We start from the raw sequence: 7,372 nt of genomic DNA on the forward strand, positions 1-7,372 counted from the left end.
TTAAAAAATGGGATCTTATGTTGTATGTATTATAAAAATTAATCATTTTTACTTAATACATTTTGTTCCTTTTCTATGTCACAATATGTAATTATACAGAATAATGATGCCATACTAATCCATCAAAAAGGTATTTCATGCTGTTACTTATTTAAATTATTTTCTATTGTCATTCCATGACTATCCACAATATTTTAATGGAACTCTTGTGTCAAACTATTTGTTAGTATCTTTTATTATGTTCCTATGATAAACTCCTAGAAGTTGAATTACTGGGCCATATGATGACTCCAATTAAATATATTTTCTTTATTTGCTTTTTTAAAGATTAAATTATTTAGAACAAAATAAATTTTTATCTATTTGAAAATACTGATGAGTGCAACACCTGCTCATCGTACATCTCATAGATGCACAGATATGATAGAATTATTTCAACTATACTAGTAATGAGGTAAAGTAAGTTTAAGTGAATATATCTGTATATTGTTTAAACTTATGTGCTATCACAGTACCCAGTGGAGTTATACTGAGGATATGCCTCTCCACTATTTATTTATATAGTGAAAGCCTCCTATAATAACTTATTCTAGGAAAAATTTATAACTTGTGTTATCACAGCTAACTATAGGGAGAGTAAACTAGAATGTACTTTTCTTGGCTACTCAGAGTGTTTAGTGCTACTGAATGCATTGGAACAGAAGAATTGGTTCAGATGCTTGTACTCAGTGGTTGTGGTAATCATCCACTTAAAAATTTAGTCATTGCCAATAGCAATGTTTTACCAGGTCCATTTGCAAAATGATACAAAATATGCTCTATCCAAAGCTTTTTTCCCTTCTATACATTTTTGTCATTTTCTCGGTTACTTTACTTTCTACAAATTTTATTAAACTAATTCTATTTCTAAAAGAAAATATAATCAGTTGTTTAATAAATCAAAGGAAATATGTCTTATATGCTAGCTTTTAATTGTTTTAGGAAATAATTTTTTATTCTCTGATCATAATTGATCATTATATCTGATGTGGATTTGAGTGAACAAAGATTCTGTGTGTAATTTTATTTTATTATTTCAATTTGTGGTGTGCCACATCAAAGGTAAAAACCAAGCCAAACATATAAATATGCAGCTTAGAAATCACTTTGAACTCAGAGAAACAGGGGTCAAGCATAGTAGAGTAAGCCTGAGTGATTTTTCTCTAATCACCAACCTGCTCATAACTTATGATTTTGGCATAGAGTATCCTTGGGACTTCGTCATGGGAGGAGGAGGGTTGGGTAAAGGGAGATGTTGATCAAAGAGTATAAAGTCTCAGACTGGAGAAATAAGTTTTAGTGATCTATTGCACTTCATGGTGACCACAATTAAAATAATGTACTGTATATTTCCAAATTGCTGAAATAATAGATTTTTAACATTCTTACCACAAAATAAATGAGTTGGTGAGATATGAATATTTCTATAATGTGTATATAGAACAAAACATCACCTTGCAACTCATAAATATAAACAGTTGTTATTTTTCAATTAAAAATAACCTTGAAAAACAGTATGGGAAATTTTAAAAATTCATATTGCTTACTTATTTTTAAAATAAAAAGAAGTTTAGCAAAGCCAATGGAAGCATTATTAATTATAATTTTAAAAGTGTAATTAAAAATTATTGGCTGATATTTATTTTGAAGAGAAATAAAGAAAATGTTGGCTAAGTGCCAGGAAACAGCTGTGAAGAAAAATTGGGTGGGTTATAATCAGAATGGCCAAAAATCCCATAGACATTTTTGGGGAAAAGCCTTTTATAGGGAAGAGACAATTTAAAAAGGAGATGGTATAAGTTGGTGACACATTTATAAACATATAAATGAAAAACAAATTAAAACAAAAACTTCTTGCAATATATTTCCTCTTACATTTTCATTTATTACAGTACTGTTAGATACTTTATATCTTATCACCTTCTCTAAAGGAAGTAATGCTATTAAATTTATTTGAGTGTATCATCATAGATTCAATTTCAAGAAGCAAAATAACATTTTTATCTCAGGTGGACCAAGAAACACAAGGATGAATTACAAAAAAAAAATGTTGCCTTACACACTGCACCTACCTCCAACTTTTGTTTCATACCTGGGCAGCATTTGCCTGTTCCTAAACTATAATGACTAGGAGTTGTGAGAAAATGTATAAAAAATACAATCCTTTCTGGCATGATAGATTGCAGGAAATGGTTGTCTCAGCATCTGCATTTCTTCAGGTAAACAATTTACCTCTTATAGCAAGGAATCTTCTTAATTTGTAAGTGTGGATTTTTATCCTTAGTTTGTGATATAGTTTGGATATGTGTCCCCACGCAAACGCCATACTGAAATGTAATACCCAGTGTTGGAGGTGGGGCCTGTTGGGAGATAATTGAATCATGAGAACAGATTTCTCGTGAATGGTTTATCATCATTCCTCTTGGTACTGTCCTTGTGATTGTGAGTTAGTTCTCCTGAGATCTGGTGGTTTAAAAGCATGTAACACCTCCCCCCTCACTCTCTTGCACCTGCTTTCACCATGTGATGTGTCTACTCCCCTTTGCCTTTCACCATGATTGTAAGTTTCCTGAGGTTTCCCCAGAAGTGGAGCAGGTGCCAGCATTATGCTTTCTGTGTAGCCAGCAGAATCATGAGCCAATTAAACCTCTTTTTAATATGAATTATTCAATCTCAAGTATTCTTTATTGCAATGCAAGGGTGAACTAACACAGTTTGTTAAAATGTATCTATGTAGAGACAACCAGCCATCAGATCATAAAAGACTATGGTGGTTGGTGACAGAAAGTGGTTGCTGGACAAAAATTGAAATTGGCAGTGGAACCCAATTAAACTAAAGGACTTTTGCACAGAAAAAAAACAAAAAAAAGTATAAATAGAATAAACAGATAACCTACAGAATGAGATAAAATATTCACAACACATGCATCCAACTAAGGTTTAATATCTAGAATCTAAAAGGAACCTAAACAAATAAAAAAGCAAAAGACAACCCCATGAAAACATGGGCAAAATACATCAAGAGACACTTCTCAAAAGAAGACATAAAAGCGGTCAACAAGTATATGAAAAAATGCTTGGTATCACTGATCATCAGATGAATGCAAATCAAAAGCACAATGAGATACCATCTCACATAAATCAGAATGACTATTATTAAAAGTTAAAAAAAAAAAAAAACACAGATGTTAGTGAGGTTGCAGAGAAAAGGGAACATTTATACACTATTGGTGGGAATGTAAATTAGTTCAGCCACTGTGGAAAGCAGTTTGGAGATTTCTCAAATAACTTAAAACAGAGATACCATTTGACACAGCAATCCCATTAATGGGTATATATCCAAAGGACTATAAAATTATTATTCTAAAAACACACATGCAACAGTCCCATAGCAATATTCACAATAGCAAAGAAATGGATTAAATCCAGGTGCCCATCAATGATGGATTGGGTAAAGAAAAATGTGGTACATGTACATATACCATGGAATACTATACAGCCATAAAAAGCAAAATCATGTCTTTGCAGCAACATGTGTGTAGCTGAAGGACATAATCATAAGCAAACACACACAGGAACAGAACATGAAATGCCAAATGTTCTCAATTATAAGTGGGAGCTAAACATTGAGCACACATGGACATAAACATGAGAAAAATAGACACTAGGGACTATTAGAGGAGGGAGAGAGGGAGGAAATTGAGGGCGGACTAACTGCCTATTGAGTACAATGCTTAGTACCTGTTTGAGGAGATCCACACCCTAAACCTCAGCATCATTCAATGCACCCATATAATAAACATGCACAGGTACCCCATGCATCAAAAGTAAAAGTTAATTCTTTTAAGTAGGAAAGTGGTTTGTGGCAAGGAGTGGTTAGTAGTGGGAAGTGGTTGGCAGGTGGGAGCTTAGGCATGGGGTGCATAATGAATGGCAAGATGCAGTGGGTGAATCGCAACTGCAGGGCAAAAGTTCAACTCTGGCTTCCCTTTATTTACCAGAGTAGAAAAGAGTAGAGAATTAATATGTATTAGTATGGCTATTACTATAAATAGTTTGTAATCACTGCTACATTTTGATGCTCTTACTTTATGTAATTTTAAATTCCTGAAGGTTTTTAGTACAGTCTTTAAAATAAAGGGGGCCTTTGTCATTATTTTTTTATTCTAGGATCTCAAAGAAAAGGATTATGTAGCTGGAAGTCTACAGACAGCATCTTATTCCAGAACTAGGCCTGTGGAGAGACTCCAGGGATCAAGGGAGTACGTAGGAGTCAGAAAGAGAAAAGCTTGATGATTCCTTGGTGTCAACAGCAACTATGAAAGTGGAATACAGGGAACTCGCCGCAGCCTACCAAGAAGTGCTGTGGAAAAAGATTTGAAATCAGTGACCAGATAATGTGAGTTTTCCCTTATGGAACTGTTGAGGCTGGGCACATCAGGCCCTGCTGGAGACTATATCAGTTTTTCCACTTCTACAAATTGTATTGAAAATTTCAATGTGGTAATCATTAATCTAAATAATAGTTCTTACGAAGAGGCTAAAGCCAATTAGAGCATCAGAAATCTGGAAGTTAAATGACATTCTGAAATTTTCATGATGAACTCACTGTTGTGGAAGAATAAGTAATAAAACAGCTCTACTCATGCTGTTGAACAAGTGGGCAGGGTAGGGGAGTGGTAAGGGATGCCATCACTAAGGAAACTGTGATAATAGAGGAATGGTGCTCCCTGGGAGCACTCCAATTCCTCTGCAGTGGAAACGCCCTTGCTACCCTTGGACTAACAAAGGAGCAAAGACCCTGAGTGATTTATCCACTCCTCCAACAAGCTGCAGTTTGACCCAAAGAGAGCAGGCCAGCCCATCTCCCATGGGTACCACCATCCCCCCACTCATCACTGGACAGGGAATCCCCAGCTTTGATGACAGCATAGACTCTCCATCCTTGGTTGATTATATTGAGTGATTGCTGGCCTGCATCTTTCTAGGGGGAACCCCCTGGAAAAAAACAAAAGACCCTTGATCACAACCACTACTAAGGTCCCTTCCTCTGCTACCTCCATGTTGGGGATCATAAACACCGAGATCACCCCAGAGCTGCAGTGGGCAGCCCAGGAGTGCTAAGCTGTGATGAACAACCAACACTCAAGGGGGAGAGGAATTCACACATTCAGACCATTGAGAAGGAACACAGTTGCAACTGTGAGCAAACACAGGAAATACAACCGAGGAAGAGTCTACAAACTGACCAGTATGCTTAAGTGCCACCTACTGGATCACATCCCAAAGCTTCAACACCAAAAATGGCTTGCTGACATTTTCCCATCTGAAACCAAAAATGAGAAGTCAGCTCCAAACAGACCCTGCACAAAGCCTCATCCCAGAGAAAACACCCAGAAAAGAAATCTATTGACTATACTCAATCTACACTGCAGTTAAATGTATACCCACATGCAGAGATGAAAAGGAACAAACACAAGAACTCTGGTAACTCAAATGGTCAGAGTGTCATATGTCTTCCAAATGACTACACCAGTTCTCCAACAAGAGTTCTTAACCGAACTGAGCTGGGTGAAGTAACATAAATAAAAGTCAAAATGTGGATAGGAATGAAGATCATCGAGATTCAGGAAAACAGCAAAACCCAACCAAGGAAACTACTAACAACAGAAAAACAATATAGGAGCTGAAGGATGAAACAGTCAGTATGAAAAAGAACCTATTGGATCTGACAGAGCTGAATAACACAATAGAAGAATTTCACAATAAAACCACAAGTATTAATAGCAGAATAAACCAATGAGGAAAGAAACTGAACTTGAAGACTGGCTTACTGAAATAAGACAGAATTTTTTTTCTAAAAAAAAGAATACAAAGGAATAAACAAAACCTCCAAGAAGTATTGAATTATGTAAAGAGGCCGAATCTACAAATCATTCACATTCCTGAAAGGGAGGGGCAGAAAATAAGTAACTTGGAAAACATATTTCAGGATATCATTCATGAAATAATTCCCCAACATTGCTAAAGAAGCCAACAGTCCAATTCAGAAAATACAGAGAACTCCTGCAGTATTCTACACAAGAAGATCATTCCCAACACACAAAATTATCAGATTTTCCAAGGTTGAAATAATGAAAGAAAGAATGTCAAAAGCAGTTAGGAAGAAAAGGCAGGTCACCTAGAAAGGGAACCCCATCAGGCTACCAGCAGACCTCTCAGCTGAAACCCTGCAAGCCAGAAGAGATTGAGGGCCTATATTCAATGTTCTTTAAAAAAAAAAAAAATCTTAAACCAAAAATTTTATAACCAGCTAAACTAAATATCTTAGGTGAGGGAGAAATAAAATTCTTTTATGATAAGCAAATGTTGAGGGTGTTTGTTACCACCAGATGTGCCTTACAGGAGATCTTGAAAGGAGCACTAAATATAGAAAGAAAAGAAAGACTACTACCAGCTAATAAAAAAAAATAAAATAAATACACAGACCAGTGATGCTATAAAGCAACCATGCAAACAAGTCAGCACAATAACAAGCTAACAACACAATGATAAGATCAAATTGACACATATCAATGCTAACCTCAAATTTAAACATGATAAATACCCCCAATTGAAAAGCAGGGTGGCAAGCTAGATAGAAAAGCATGACTCAATGGTATGCTGTCTTTGACAGACTCAGCTAACATGTAACTGAGAGGTGACAACATGCTAGTAGCTCTTGCTCTAGGCACCTCCTTGGCCTCGGGGTCCACTCGGGGTGTGCTTGAGGAGCCCTTAGTCCACCACGGCACTGTGGGAGCCCCTCTCTGGGCTGACCAAAGACGGAGCTGGCTCCCTCTGCTTGCGGGGAGGTGTGGAGGGAGAGGTGCAGGTGGGAACCGGGGCTGCACGCGGTGCTCACGGGCCAGTGTTAGTTCTGACGGGCGTGGGCTCGGCAGGCCCCACACTTGGAGCACTGGCCCAAGGCAGTGAGAGACTTAGCACCCAGGCCAGCTGCTGCGGAGGGTGTTCCTGGTCCCCCAGCAGCCCCCGCCGGCTGGCACTGGGCTTGAATTCTCACGGGGCCTCAGCTGCTTCCCCACAGGTCAGGGCTCGGGACCTGCAGACCACCATGCTCAAGCCTCCCCCACCCCCGCCCCCATCATGGGCTCCTGCGCACCCCAGCCTTCCTGATGAGCACTGCCCACTGTGCCACAGCGCCCAGTCCCAGAGACCGCCCAAGGGCTGAGGAGTATGGGCGCACGGTGTGGGACTGGCAGGCAGCTCCACCTGCAGCCCCAGTGTGGGATCCACTAGGTGAAGCCAGCTGGGCTCCTGAGTCTAGTGCAGA

The sequence above is a fragment of the Rhinopithecus bieti genome, unplaced genomic scaffold, assembly GCF_001698545.2.
Source record: "Rhinopithecus bieti isolate Rb0 unplaced genomic scaffold, ASM169854v2 scaffold_11966, whole genome shotgun sequence".
Taxonomy (NCBI): Eukaryota; Metazoa; Chordata; class Mammalia; order Primates; family Cercopithecidae; genus Rhinopithecus; species Rhinopithecus bieti.